At 40.7% G+C, this 15,228-nt stretch overlaps 1 protein-coding gene and 1 pseudogene across 2 annotated transcripts in view; one reads left to right on the top strand and one right to left on the bottom strand.

Annotated features, from left to right (window-relative positions):
• SMYD3 (SET and MYND domain containing 3) overlaps window positions 1-15,228 on the bottom strand; it is a 647,362-nt gene that overhangs the window by 622,378 nt on the left and 9,756 nt on the right. The gene's annotated exons all lie outside the window — the stretch shown is intronic.
• LOC102734076 (programmed cell death protein 5 pseudogene) lies at window positions 9,027-9,544 on the top strand (annotated as a pseudogene).

Genomic DNA, 15,228 nt, shown 5'->3' with positions numbered 1-15,228 from the left:
TCGGCATCAGGGAAATCCAAATCAAAACCTCAATGAGATACCTCACACCAGTCAGAATGGCTAAAATTAACAAGTCAGGAAACGACAGATGTTGGCAGGGATGCGGAGAAAGGGGAACCCTCCTACACTGTTGGTGGGAATGCAAGCTGGTGCAGCCACTCTGGAAAACAGTATGGAGGTTCCTCAAAAAGTTGAAAATAGAGCTACCATATGATCCAGCAATTGCACTACTGGGTATTTACCCCAAAGATACAAATGTAGGGATCCAAAGGGGTACGTGCACCCTGATGTTTATAGCAGCAATGTCCACAACAGCCAAACTGGGGAAAGAGCCAAGATGTCCATCAACAGATGAATGGATAAAGAAGACGTGGTATATATATACAATGGAATATTATGCATCCATCAAAAGGAATGAGATCTTGCCATTTGCAAAAACGTGGATGGAACTGGAGGGTGTTATGCTGAGCTAAATAAGCCAATCAGAGAAAGACATGTATCATATGCCTCACTGATATGAGTTATTCTTAATCTCAGGAAACAAACTGAGGGTTGCTGGAGTCGGGGGCTGGGAGGGTTGGGTGGCTGGGTGATAGACACTGGGGAGGGTATGTGCTATGGTGAGCGCTGTGAATTGTGTAAGACTGTTGAATCACAGACCTGTACCTCTGAAACAAATAATACTATTTATATGTTAAAAAAAAGATAGTAGGAAGGGAAAAATGAAGGGGGGGGAAATTGGAGGGGAAGACAAACCATTTGGGACTATGGACTCTGAGAAACAAACTGAGGGTTCTGGTGGGGGGATGGGTTAGCCTGATGTTGGGTGTTAAAGAGAGCACGTTCTGCATGGAGCACTGGGCGTTATACACAAACAATGAATCATGGAACCCTACATCAAAAACTAATGATGTAATGTATGGTGATTAACATAATAATAAAAAAACTAATGATGTAATGTATGGTTATTAACATAATTAAATAAAAAAATTTTAAAAAGAATTAAATTTTGATACTCATCAAATTTGTGAGAAACATCACAACCATTCCAATTAAAAATTTGATTTAAGGGCGCCTGGGTGGCTCAGTTGTTAAGCATCTGCCTTCGGCTCAGGTCATGATCCCAGGGTCCTGGGATCAAGTCCCACATCGGGCTCCCTGCTCAGCGGGAAGCCTGCTTCTCCCTCTCCCACTCCCCCTGCTTGTGTTCCTGCTCTAGCGATCTCTCTCTCCCTCTCTGGTAAATAAATAAAATCTTTAAAAAAAAAAATTTGATTTAATATGTGCCTGCCCTATATGTGACAGTCATTTAAATATGTACAGAACATGCTAATGTGAATGTCCAGTTTGAAATTCAACATACAGAACTATTTACAGATATCATTTGTAGCCTGAACGAACCCAGCTGTAGCAAGTTCACCTTAGCCCTTGAATATAAAGTTGCAAAGGAGGGGGTCAATTAGGATGAAAAAGAAAGATAATCATTGTCAAACCAGACTGCACATTAGAATAACCTAGGGAGCTTTTAAAATTTCCACATTCAAGCACACTCTGAACCAATTAAATCAGATGTCTGGGTGGGAACCATGCACCAGTATTTTTTAATGCTCCCCAGGTGCTTCCAATGTGTAGCCAACATTGAGAACCAATGAATCAGAAGAGAATCTCTCCCAGGTTCTAAAAACCTAAAGATCAGAACTATACAAAGACAAAGAAAGGAAAAAAGTCCCAGAAAGCAGGGAGTCCTTCATAAGTAAGCTGTTTTCTTTCAAGTTATAAATGATTTCTATGTATTAAGGATATGCGCCTTTTTATGTTGTGAATATTTTCCTCAGTTTCTTGGCTTCTCCATTATAAGTCAGTTCTTTGACATACAGATATTTTTGACTTTTATGAAGTTATATCTATTGATCAAACTAACTTTTCCCCCTTTTTTGGTTATTTTGCCTCAAAGACTTAACAACAAAACCAAAACAATAAAAAACAGGGTACTTCCTAACATTATGATTCTCAACCAAAGTAATGAATAAAAAAGTCAGGGGGGGCCTGGGTGGCTCAGTCGGGTCTGCCTTCAGCTCAGGTCATGATCCCAGGGTCCTGGGATCTAGGCCTGCATCAGGCTCCCTGCTCAGCGGGGAGCCTGCTTCTCCCTCTCCCCCTGCCTGCTGATCCCCCTGGCTTGTGCTCTCTCTCTCTGTCAAATAAATAGATAAAATCTTTAAAAAAAATCAATATTAACCTAGAACTATAAATACCCTTAAATGCTCAAAATTAAACATGAATAGGTCATGTGTAAAATAAAATGGCAACAAGTTAACTTTTAAAAAGGATACTTTTTTATTTTACTATATTTAAACAATAATGACTTTGTCAACTTTAAATGTAGGTTCCACGCCCAGCACAGGGCCCAAAGCAGGGCTCGAACTCACAAGACCTGAGCTGAAATCAAGACTCCAATGACACCAACTAAGCCACCCAGGTGTCCCCCAATTTTTACTTTTAAAATAAACTGTCTAAGATGTTTATCACATGGGTTATGTGCCTTTTCAGGAACTGTTCAGAAATATAGCTAGTTGCGGCAAAAGCAACCATTTGAGTTCTAAGATTAGAACAAGACAGAATAGACAAGGTTATTCCACACAATCACATTTATTATTTTTATCCTAACAAGTAATTATTACAACAAAATTTTTTTTTAATATTTTATTTATTTGACAGAGAGATAGCGAGAGCAGGAACACAAACAGGGGGAGTGGGAGAGGGAGAAGCAGGCTTCCCGCGGAGCAAGGAGCCCGATGCGGGGCTCGATCCCAGGACCCTGGGATCATGACCTGAGCCGAAAGCAGACGCTTAACGACTGAGCCACCCAGGCGCCCCTATTACAACAAAATTTAAGGGGGGTTCACTGTATAAAATATTTTGTAGTAATAAATCCCATTGTAAATATAGATCGATAGGCACAATTCTCCCCCAAATCGTCACAAATTCAATTGACTACTAGTTTCAAACATGAGTTTTTGCTTTTAACGTGAATAACATAGTCATTATTAAGACACTGTTACCACATCAATTTGCCCAGTTGTTCTTTCAATATGATGAGTTTTATATAGATATTTATGACAAAGTTTTGATTTTCTGGTTCAAATTCAAAACAAAAGCTATGGTAAATGTCAGAAGTTGAGAACAGTTTGGAAAGGACACTCATGAAGATGATCACTGAGGGATACTGAGTTTTAATAGCTGAAAACAAAGACACTATACCGAAAAATGTCTGTGTGCTTTTAACCCCATTGTCCACCAGAGGGAGCATCACATCTAATTTAGAGTCTAAATGGGGAGCCCCCAGATGGAAAGGGGAAATCATCTAAAACTTAATCGAAAAAATTTTAGATGTAGTATTTACAGAATTAAATATAAAACCAAATCACAACATCCAAAAAAAATTCAAAGGAAATATTTATCAAATACCTGGACTGCTGAGAACTGTAATACTTACAGAAATCCATTCATCTATTTAACGTAAATACACAAGTTACACAAATATCCTGAAATTATTTTTTAAAGACTTTATTTATTTGACAGAGAGATAGAGAAAGAGCACAAGTAGGCAGAGAGGCAAGCAGAGGGAGAGGGAGAAGCAGACTCTCCACTGAGCAGGGAGCCTGATGTGGGGCTCAATCCCAGGACCCCAGGATCATGACCTGAGCCGAGGGCAGTTGCTAACCAACTGAGCCACCTAGGCGCCCCCAAATATCCTGAAATTATAAGCAGCAAATGTATGTTGATTCCATAAGTTTGTGCTGCAGCACAAAACTCTGCAAGGCTAACAAGCTCCCACTGATAATGATACTGCTGATCCCCAGACCACACTTGGTGTACCAAGAACAGAGGATAATGTAGACTGAATTTCCAAACTCACATTTTAACTCTTAAGTTAGGAAACTGATTGGTAAGGAATGGGACCCTAAATTTGGGATGCAAACCCATGAAATTTGATGCCTTGAACTCCTAAATTCTGTTGAATTTCCTCTACCAGTAAAAACACTCTGAAGAGGGTGGTCTCCCTTTGCCTAAAGAACCTGCAATGGTCTCCCCCTATGGTAAGTGCCCTGTGAAGGACCTGCTGTGGAACTACCTTCACCATCTCTCAGTGCTTTAGATCTATGACCAGACTCAAGTCCCAGCAGACCCCAAAGAATAAAGCAGAAAACTACGACCCATTGGGGCACCAGGGTGGCACAGTTACACATCCAACTTGATTTCAGCTCAGGTCATGATTTCAGGGTTGTGAGATCAAGTCCCGAGCCAGGATCTACCCTCAGCAGGGAGTCTGCTTAAGATTCTTCCCTCTCCCTCTGCCCCTCCCCACTGCTTGTGCATGCGCTAAAATAAATCTTAAAAAAAAAAAAAAAGTGCAGGCACCTGGGTGGCTCAGTCGGTTAAGCATCTGCCTTTGGCTCAGGTCATGATTTCAGAGTCCTGGGATTGAGCCCCACACCTGCTTCTCCCTCTCCCTCTGCTCCCACCCCTGCTTCTGCATGCTCTCAGACAGATGAATAAAATCTTTGAAAAAAAAAAAAAGTGCAACCCATTAGGAGATTCATTACACACCAAAAGAATTGCGAGATTTTGCCAATTTATATCAACAAAAACTTGAGGAACACATACGGGTATGGATCCTAAGAGTGTTGGAGTGTTGGATTCAGATGGAAGATAATGCTGGATTAGGCTGAATTTATTGCTATGGGTGTGCTAAGCAGAAACTGTGGATTCAACAGGTTGGCTCAAGCAGCTAGGAACGCCTAACAGTTTGCTTGGTTGGTTTAATGAAAGCTGGACCTAAAGGTGACCTACACTAAATGAAGGTGAAACATCTAAACTTCTTTGGGTACTGAGGTCTTCCTGATGGCTTAAGGATATCAGAATGCTGAGTGGGTTTAATATGTTAGACCTGCTTACCCTTAACCATGTCCCTGGGAGGACCCAGAAAACATTCCATTCACCAAGCTAAGAGAAATATATTCATGAGAGGAACCCTGGACTCCTTTAAGAGCTCTGGGATGCCTAGCCTTCATAGGCCAGGAATAAAAGTGGTAACTCCTGCCATCAAACTGACTCCCTAAATTGAGCAGGAGATGATCGGATCCTGTGGTGGCAGGGACCAAGTGGCAGCACTTAATCACCAAAGACAAGGTGGGAATGAATACCATAATGGCAGTCAAAACAGTAACCAGAAAGGTTTGAACTGCAGAGATCTCTGACATTGGCTAAGAAATCAGTGCTCCAGGGCGCCTGGGTGGCTCAGTTGGTTAAGCGACTGCCTTCGGCTCAAGTCATGATCCTGGAGTCCCAGGATCGAGTCCCACATCAGGCTCCCTGCTCGGCGGGGAGTCTGCTTCTCCCTCTGACCCTACCACCCCCCATGCTCTCTTTCTCTCATTCTCTCTCTCTCTCTCAAATAAATAAATAAAATCTTAAAAAAAAAAAGAAAGAAAGAAAGAAATCAGTGCCCCTAGAACTGAAACAGATGGGCAATCTATTAAAGTCTTGATTAGTTTAGGGGCGCCTGGGTGGCTCAGTCATTGAGCGTCTGCCTTCGGCTCAGGTCATGATCCCAGGGTCCTGGGATCGAGCCCCGCATCGGGCTCCCTGCTCAGCGGGAAGCCTGCTTCTCCCTCTCCCACTCCCCCTGCTTGTGTTCCCTCTCTCGCTGTGTCTCTCTCTCTCAAATAAATAAATAAAATCTTTAAAAAAAAAAAAAAGTCTTGATTAGTTTAAGTGGAAAAACTCGAAGTATGATTTAAATCACCAAAAAAGTAAAGTTGTGGCCCCTCTACCAATTCCCAGATTGGAGCCATTTCATAGACCCAGAGTCTCTGGAATGAAGGGAATTCCCTTAAGAATTCTACCACAGAGCTAAATATGGATACTATAAATTTTCCACCTAGGCTTCCCTAAAGAAATCAACAGCCATTTATTAAGGATGACTTTGTTCTGGGGAAGAGGACATAAGCAGCCCTTGGAAGGATTACTAGATACTGGCTCTGAACTAGAGTGAATTCCTAAAGACTCAAAATACCATTTTGGTCCAAACTTTCAGGAATAGCAGCTTATGGAAATCAGAGGATCAATGCAGATTTGGCTCAGATTTATCTCAAACTGGGTCCAATAGGTCCCAAATCCACCGTGCAGTTAATTCTGCTGGAACACACAGCTGGAACAGACATCCTTAACAACTGACAGAATCCCCTCTTGGGGCGCCTGGGTGGCTCAGTCGGTTGGGCATCCGACTCTTGGTATCGGCTCAGGTCATGATCTGTGTCATGGGATCGAGCCCTGCTTTGGGCTCAGTGCTCAGCATGGAGTCTGCTTGAGATTCTCTCTCTCTAAAATAAATAAAATCTTTAAAAATAAAATAAATAAAAAAAGAATTCCCTCTAATCCCCTACCCATACAGTAATGACTAGCATGGTATAAAAGTGCATGTGGAAGCCACTAGAACTGCCATTACCTACCTAAACAGTAAACCAAAACCAATACTGCATTTCTGGAGGACTTCCTGCCACCATCAATGATGTGAAAGATGCAAAGGTGGTGATTTCCTCCCACATCCTCATTTAACTTGATTTGGCTAACGTAGACAGATGGATCTTGGAGAATGACCGTGTGCTTTCAGTTGCGCACAGGATAGTTAGGTGAATGAACTTGCTATTGATGCCAAGTATGGTTAAGGAAGGTTAAAGAGGCATGCATGTGTGACAAGGGATGAACTGCAGGGGCTTCTGTAGTCTACTGACACAGCCAGCTGGAACTACAATTCCCAAAATTTCCTCTCTGTAGGACTCTGGATTAAGGTTAGCCAAAAAAGATGTGTGCGATTTGGAAGGCAGAAGTGAAGCAACCATCATCATCCTCTTCTGTAGGGTGTGCAGGGCTTGCGTAGGGTACAGGTACTGTTGCAGCCTGTGTACACGGTCACTACCTAATGGCTTGCCTTGTTGGCCTGGCCTAGCAGCCAGGCCCTCTGCTCCTCCATCTCCCATGGTATCTCTTCCTGAACCTTCTCCAAGTTGTGGGGCCCAGTACATGAACAGTTCTGTGGCAAGGAGCATTAGCAATTTCTGCAGGTCACTGGTGTCATTCAGGGGAAGGCAGTGACAGACACAGGTTTCCTCATTAGTTCCAGTTGGATTCCAATGGGTTTTTGCTTCCCCCCGATATGACATCCAGCTTCTTCTGCCAGCTCCACTGATTTCAGGACCCACACAATTCAGAGACAACAGCAACTTTACCAATTCCCAAATTATGTAAGGTCTAACCTCTATAATCCTTATCCTTTGTCATTCAGTGATTCTGCTTCTCTGATCCAACCCCAAATAGATATAAGCCCTTTGTAGAAAAACTGACCAGTCCAAGAGAATAACCCTGACAGTTGGAAGACACCAGATGACCACATATATAGACACCCACTGGGCAAGAATCTGCACAAACACCCAGAGTTGTTATTTTTCAACCTAAAACTTTTTAGTGCCTCATTCTTCAATATGACTAATCAAGAATGACCAGACACTTGAGGACAGTTCATCTTTTCTTTCCTTTTACTTTTGTCATAGAGAGTTTGAAACATTCCCAAAAGTAGAGAATAGTATAATGGAACCCCACACATTCATCAACCAGCTTCAAAAATTATCAACACATGGCTAATCTTATACAAACTATACCCTCACCAATACCTCCCAACTAAATTACTTTAAAGCAAACCTTTTAACTTCTCATTTTGAAATAATTTCAGATTGATAACAAAAATTGCAAGAAATAGTAAAGAATTCCATTTGTCCTTCACAAGGACATCATATGATGCTTACATCTTACATAATCAAAGAACAATTATCAAAATCGAAAAATTAGCATTGAATCTAATAATTTCTAATTTTATTGCATTGTAATCAGAGAACAAAGCTGCTATTACTTGAGATTTCTTTAAACTTCCTTTACCATCTAATATAAGGTACATTTTTGTAACAGTTCTTGATTACTCAAGTAATCTCAGGACGCCTGGGTGGCTCAGTGGGTTAAGCATCTGCCTTCGGCTCAGGTCATGATCCCAGGGTCCTGGGATCGAGTCCCACATCGGGCTCCTTGTTCAGCAGGGAGTCTGCTTCTCCCTCTGCCTGCCGCTACCCCCTGCTTGTGCTCTGACAAATAAATAAATAAAATCTTTAAAAAAAAAATGTAGTAAGTGTATAGTCTTTAACATATCTAATAAATGTATTAATTGCAAAACAAATTACAGTGATTCAATATTATTAACTAATCTATAGACTTCAAATTTTATCAACTGTCCCACTAATGTCCAATTTTTAATCCACGAACATACTTTGCATGCTTTAGTTTTCATGCTTCCTTGGTGTCCTTTAATCTGGAAGAGGTTCTTCAATCTCTCTGTCATTCACCACCTGGATTCAATTGCAGAGTACTGCCTAGTTACTGTATACTATCCCTCAATTTGGTTTCCTCTGATGTTTCCTCATGATTAAATTCAGGTTACATTTTTGATATTATACATCAGAGAACGGATGTTGTGTCCTGCTCAGTGGGTATCAGAAAGTATACCATGTCAATATGTCATATTATTAGAGTTATTACCTTTGTTCACCTGGTTAAAGTGATGCCCGCCAAGTTTATCTACTGTGAAGTTACTATATTTTTTCCCTTGTACTTAATAAGGATCTACTAAGGAGACTAAAAATTATGTGAATATCTTTTTTTTTTAAGATTTTATTTACTTATTTGAGAGAGAAAGCTCAGGCAGGGGGAGGGGCAGAGGGAGAAGCAGACTCCCAGCTAAGCAAGGAGCCCGATGCGGGGCTCGATCCCAGGACCCTGGAATCGTGACCTGACCCAAGGCTGATGCTTAACTGACTGAACCGCCCAGGCACCACTGTAAATACCTATTTCTGATCATACTTTTGCCCACTCATTTTAGCATCCATTGATTATTCTTGTCCAAAAGTTACAGATTCGGCTCGACCCCGGACTGCCTCACCATGGCTGAGGAGGAGCTGGAGGTTCTGAGGAAGCAGAGGCCGGCCAAACTGCAGGCGAAGCATGGGGATCCTGGCGATGCAGCACAACAGGAAGCAAAGCACAGGGAAGCAGAAATGAGAAACAGTATCTTAGCCCAAGTCCTGGATCAGTCAGTCCGGGCCCGCTTAAGTAACTTAGCACTTGTAAAGTCCAAACAAACTAAAGCAGTAGAGAATTACCTCATACAGATGGCAAGATATGGACAACTAAGTGGGAAGGTATCAGAACAAGGTTTAATAGAAATCCTTGAAAAAGTAAGCCAACAAACAGAAAAGAAAACCACAGTTAAATTCAACAGAAGAAAAGTCATGGACTCTGATGAAGAGGACGATTATTGAAATTTAAGATGTTTAGAGACCGGAACTTAATGGAACAGTTCTAGGACAGATAATACTGGGTAGAAGTGAAGATCTGATTGTTTACTTTGTTTACTGTCTATATGCCTTTTAAAAAAATAAACTCGTTATGCAAAAGTTACAGATTAGACTGTTTCTGAGATACAATCCAACTCAAACATTCTACCCCATGATTCTACTAGCATCTTAAATTTAAAACTTCACCTTTATTTGGCTAAACTGTTAAAAAATTTTAGACAAGACTGGGGTTGGGGAAATAATTTGCATAAACACCCCACTGATTAAAATTTCTCATTGAAACACATTTTTTCTTAAAAAGATTTTATTTATTTATTTGAGAGAGAGAGACCGAGAGAGAGAGCACATGAGAGGGGGGAGGGTCAGAGAGAGCAGCAGACTCCCTACCAAGCAGGGAGCCCGATGCGGGACTCGATCCAGGGACTCCAGGAACATGACCTGAGCCGAAAGCAGTCGCTTAACCAGAAACACAGTTTTGTTTTAATGATGCTCTTTACCTAAGCAAGCAAACCTGAAATATAAGAAGACTTACATACAAGTTGGTTCTCTAGTCTCTCTTAAGTAAATTTATAGTGGGACATTAATAAGTCTAGGACAAAAAAAATCATGACTCTCCACAGATGATGAAAATACCTTTGGCAGAATTCAACACCTATTCTTAATTAAAAACTCCTGAGAAAATAGAAACGGATGGATACACTTCCTTAACATGATAAAATATATGTCCCTCAGACCTAAATCCAGAACCTTACGTAATAAGTAAGCCCCAGGGAGACCAGGAACAATACAAGAATGCCAACTACCTCCACTACTATTTACCATTGTTCTGGAGGCATTACTCAGAGTATATTAGCCTGGAAAGAACAATGAGAGGCATACAAATTGAAAAAGAAACAAGATTACATTATCTGAAGATGACATGAGTATTCTTAGATATTAAATTCTCTGTAATTCTCTATGAGTAAAACAGTGTGATTCAAGTGTATGAGTATACAGACCAATGAAACAGAGTAGAAAGCCCAGAGTTAGAGCCAATTAGTATATGATCTATAATACAAACACTGATTTTGTCTCAGTGATTTGCTCTAATCTTTTTAATAAATGGTGACGGGACTAATAGCCATTTAGAAAATGATAAAATTAGATCCATACCAGGGCACCTGGGTGGCTCAGTCAGTTAAGTGTCTGCCTTCGACTCGGGTCATGATCCTGGAATCAAGCCCACATCAGGATCCTTGCTGGGCAGGGAGTCTGCTTCTCCTTCTACCCCTCCCCTTACTCATGCTTGTGCTCTCTCTCTCTGAAATAAATAAAATCTTTTAAAAAATAAAATAGGGGTGCCTGGGTGGCTCAGTCAGTTAAGCATCTGCCTTCGGCTCAGGTCATGATCCCAGAGTCCCAGGATCGAGCCCCATGTCGGGCTCCCTGCTCAGTAGGGAGTCTGCTTCTTCTCCCTCTGCTCCTCTTCGCTGCTCGTGCTCTCTCTCGCTTGCTGACTCTCTCAAAAAAATAGTCTTTTAAAAATAAATAATTAAATAAAGGTTTTTTAAAAATATGTTTAATTTACTGATAATACAACTTAAATTCAAATTCAAACTATACTGAGGGGCGCCTGGGTGGCTCAGTCATTAGGCGTTTGCCTTCGGCTCAGGTCATGATCCCAGGGTCCTGGGATCGAGCCCCACATCGGGTTCCCTCCTCCGCAAGAAGCCTGCTTCTCCCACTCCCACTCCCCTTGCTTGTGTTCCCTCTCTCGCTGTCTCTTTCTCTGTCAAATAAATAAATAAAATCTTTAAAAGAAAGAAAGAAAGAAAGAAACTATACTGAGATACCACTTCTTGCCCATCAGACTGGTAAAAATTCGAAGACTTAACCATATACTCGGTCTACAAAGCTGAGGGAAACAAGTACTCTTATACACTGCTAGTAGAGATGTAAAATGGTACCACCCCACATAGGTACTGACACTTTGACTTAGTACTCCCACTTCCAGGAATTTACATGAATATACACCTGCAACAAAACAAAAATACGTAAGTGCGAGGTGATTATTCATTACAGCATTATTCACAATTGCAAAATACTAGAAATTATATAAATGGCCAAGCAGAGGAAATTAGAAACTATGGCACATACACAAAACAGAGTATTATAGAGCTATAAAAAAGAAAAAGACTCTACAAATACGATACGGAGTGATTTCCACTAGATATTTTAAGTGAAGAAAACAAGTACAAAAGAGCAGATACAGTATGCTACCTTTTGTATATCAACGGAAAATAAGAAAACACATACATGTGCTTATATTTACCAATAAAAAAGAGAGAGAGAGAAAGAAGATAAAGCAGAAAATGATGAACATGGCTACCTGCAAGGGGGGGGAGGGCGCAATGGGAAACATATACAATTATGGAACAAGGAAAGGCAAAAAAGAACCCTAAGGAGACAAATCTGACTTGGAAGTGTTGGTGTGAACTCATGATTTCTAAATCATATATGTGTATATACGTATGCACATTTTCATGAACCTGCATATTTCCTACTTTGCTACAAAGGTCAAAGAGCAAACACACCACAGCAACAGTGAGCACACCTAGCAACAGATCTTGGTGTCTAATATTCCTCACTAAAAGAGCCCAGGAATCCTCAGAGAAATACTGATTCCAGGGTGGGATAGGCTAATTACAGGATGAGCCCAGAACATCTATTATGCAACAAAGTAAGGAAATGCTTTAAAAAAAAAAAAAAAGTTACAGGACAGAGGATCCAATTTGAAAGCTTTCCTACTAAAAAATTCTGCGATAATCTGAGCACTAAAATAAGTACACAACTAATTATAAACCACTGAAAAAAAATGGAAATTCATGAGTCCATACTGATAATAAACAAATAATGAGGAAGAAGGATGGACTCTTGCTTACAGTAGAATGCTAAGCTGAATGCTAACTGCTGAGTGTGGGGGGAGTGCTGTAGTTGGAAAGCCAGCATTTATCATACCAAAGATTCAATCAAGAACCATCCATGGATTCTAAATCTAGAGGAAATTTTAACGAACAACATATTTCCATGGTCTTAAAATGTCTTCCCACAGATTATTAGTTGGGAGGTGAGGGACTGTGAACAGGGAAAACAAGACAACTGCTTGACCGGGTGATCACAATTACCACCACCCATGAAAGGCAGCTAAACACTGTGAACCTCCAAATGCGATACACTGAAGTTACATTAACACATGTAACATCACAGCTGAGAACACAGAACCTGAATCTAACCATGAAGAAACATTTGATAAACCCAAAATTAAGAAAGTTCTATTAAAACAGAAAGGAAAGGAAAAGGAAAGTCAGTGTTATATGACAAAGAAAAGTTGTGGAATGTTCCAGATTAAAGAAGGCCAAACATAAGACAATTAAATACGATACTTGACCCCTAGATTGGATCCTGTATTAAAAGGGGGGAGGGCGCCTGGGTGGCTCAGTTGGTTAAGTGACTGCCTTCAGCTCAGGTCATGTTCCTGAAGTCCCGGGATTGAGTCCCGCATCGGGCTCCCTGCTCAGCGGGAAGTCTGCTTCTCCCTCTCCCGATCCCCCCTCTTGTGCGCTCTCTCTCTCTCTCATTCTCTCTCTCAAGTAAATAAATAAAATCTTTAAAATAAATAAATAAATAAAAATAAAAGGGAAAATGCTATGAAGAACATTATTGGGTCACTTGACAAAACTGAAATACAGACAGTAAAGTATTATGGTAATGTTAAATTTAAGGAAGTATGTATAACTTTATGAAGTATGTATAAATTTAATGAGGTATGTATAACTTTCCTAATTGTTGGGAATACATATTAAAGTATTTAGGATAAAGGACCAGGATATATGGAACTTACAGATTCAGAAAGAAAAAAGTGTGTATATGTGGATAAAGATGGGGGCTTAAGGGAGGAAGGGAGGAGAGAGTGTGTAAATGATGTCAAATGTTAATCTGGGTAATAAGTATGCAGATTTTTTTGTCCTATTCTTATTCTTGCAACTTTTCTGTAAATTTGAAATTATTTCCAAAACAAAAGTATTTTAAAAAATTTAATTATAATGGGAAGAGGTTACTTTTCCAGGAAAGTAGCTAGAGGAACATGCAACAATTGCAAACAGCCATATCATGGTTTATATTCAAAATGATCTTAAAAATAACTCCAGATTCTGTGGCGCCTGGGTGGCTCAGTTGGTAAAGCTTCTGCCTTCAGCTCAGGTCATGATCTCTGGGTGCTGGGATCAAGTCCCGCATCAGGCTCCCTGCTCAGCAGGGAGTCTCTTCTCCTTCTCCCTCTGTCCCTCTCCCGACTTGTGCTCTCTGCTTTCTCTCAATGAATAAATAAAGTATTTAAAAAATAAAAATAGGAGCGCCTGGGTGGCTCAGTTGGTTAAGTGACTGCCTTTGGCTCAGGTCATGATCCCGGAGTCCCAGGATCGAGTCCCCCATCGGGCTCCCTGCTCAGTGGGAAGTCTGCTTCTCCCTCTGGCCCTCCCCCGTCTCGTGCTCTCTCTCATTCTCTCTCTCTCAAATAAATAAAATCTTAAAAAAATAAATAAAAAATAAAAATAACTTCAGGTTCTGATTTCATGTACTTTCTGCACATATAATACTAAACTACAGTCCATGATACATGAAAGAGTATACATGTACTTAGGAATAATTTAACACTTGATTATTAATGTAGAGTCCCTAGTTCCTTTTCTTCATATTCAGTGCTATTTCAGGACGATATAATATCCATTTGATAAGTGCTTTTACTGAGTACTTACAGTAGGCTATATGTCATTTATTTTTTTTAAAAGATTTTATTTTTATTTGAGAGAGAGAGAGCACAAGCAGGGGGAGCAACAGGCAGAGGGAGAGGAAGAAGCAGACTCCCTGCTGAGCAAGAAGCCTGAATCAGGGCCCGATCCCAGAACCCTGGAATCATGCCCTGAGCCGAAGGCAGTTGCTTAACCAATTGAGCCACCCAGACACCCCTATATGTCATTTAATTTACCCCTTTCTTAAGTCTTTGCTACTCATGTGTGATCAGCAAACCAACGGCTTTAGCTTGTTAGAAATGCAGAATCTCACACCCAACCCAGACCTTACTGAATCACAATCTACACCTGAACAAAACCTTTGAGTGATTTATTTGCACATTAAAGTTCAAGAAGGGCTGCTCTAAGTGACTTAACTCAACAGAGGTTTATCTCTAGCTCCCACTAACTCTGATGCACGAAATGCAATTCCCCAGAGCCATCCTCCATGACATGACTCATGCTTGTTTCTCCAACTCCACTCATGGCCTCCACAGTCTTCAAGGCAAGGAAGAGAGAGCAGGAAGAATGCACAGGATGTTTCATGGCAGACCCAGAAATGGTTTGTATAACCTCCAGCCCACACTCCATTGGCCAAAAATGAGTCACAGGGCCCCAAACTGCAAGGAGGCTGAGAAATGGAGTCATCTTGTGTGCTCACGGGGGAAAACGAATAAAGGTTATTAATGGATACTGAGATGTCTCAGGAATACCAAGGAAAAGTTAAATACCAGGCTCGAGCAGAGGCAGACTATCATGAGGACTATGAACAGTTCTACTTCTCTCAGTTCAAATTCTAAAGCCAATGGCCAGCCAATGAACTAACTTTCTATCAAGAGGTTCACTCTTAGTCTAATCAACTGACAATTAAAAAAAAAAAAAAGTGGACCTAAGCTGGCAAGCATTTCCTTTTTTTTTTTTTTTTTTTAAGATTTTATTTA

The sequence above is a fragment of the Leptonychotes weddellii genome, chromosome 6, assembly GCF_054177405.1.
Source record: "Leptonychotes weddellii isolate Sample4059 chromosome 6, ASM5417740v2, whole genome shotgun sequence".
NCBI classification, from domain to species: Eukaryota; Metazoa; Chordata; class Mammalia; order Carnivora; family Phocidae; genus Leptonychotes; species Leptonychotes weddellii.
Note: the sequence above shows the minus strand (reverse complement) of the source record. Positions and strands in the feature narration are given on the sequence as shown.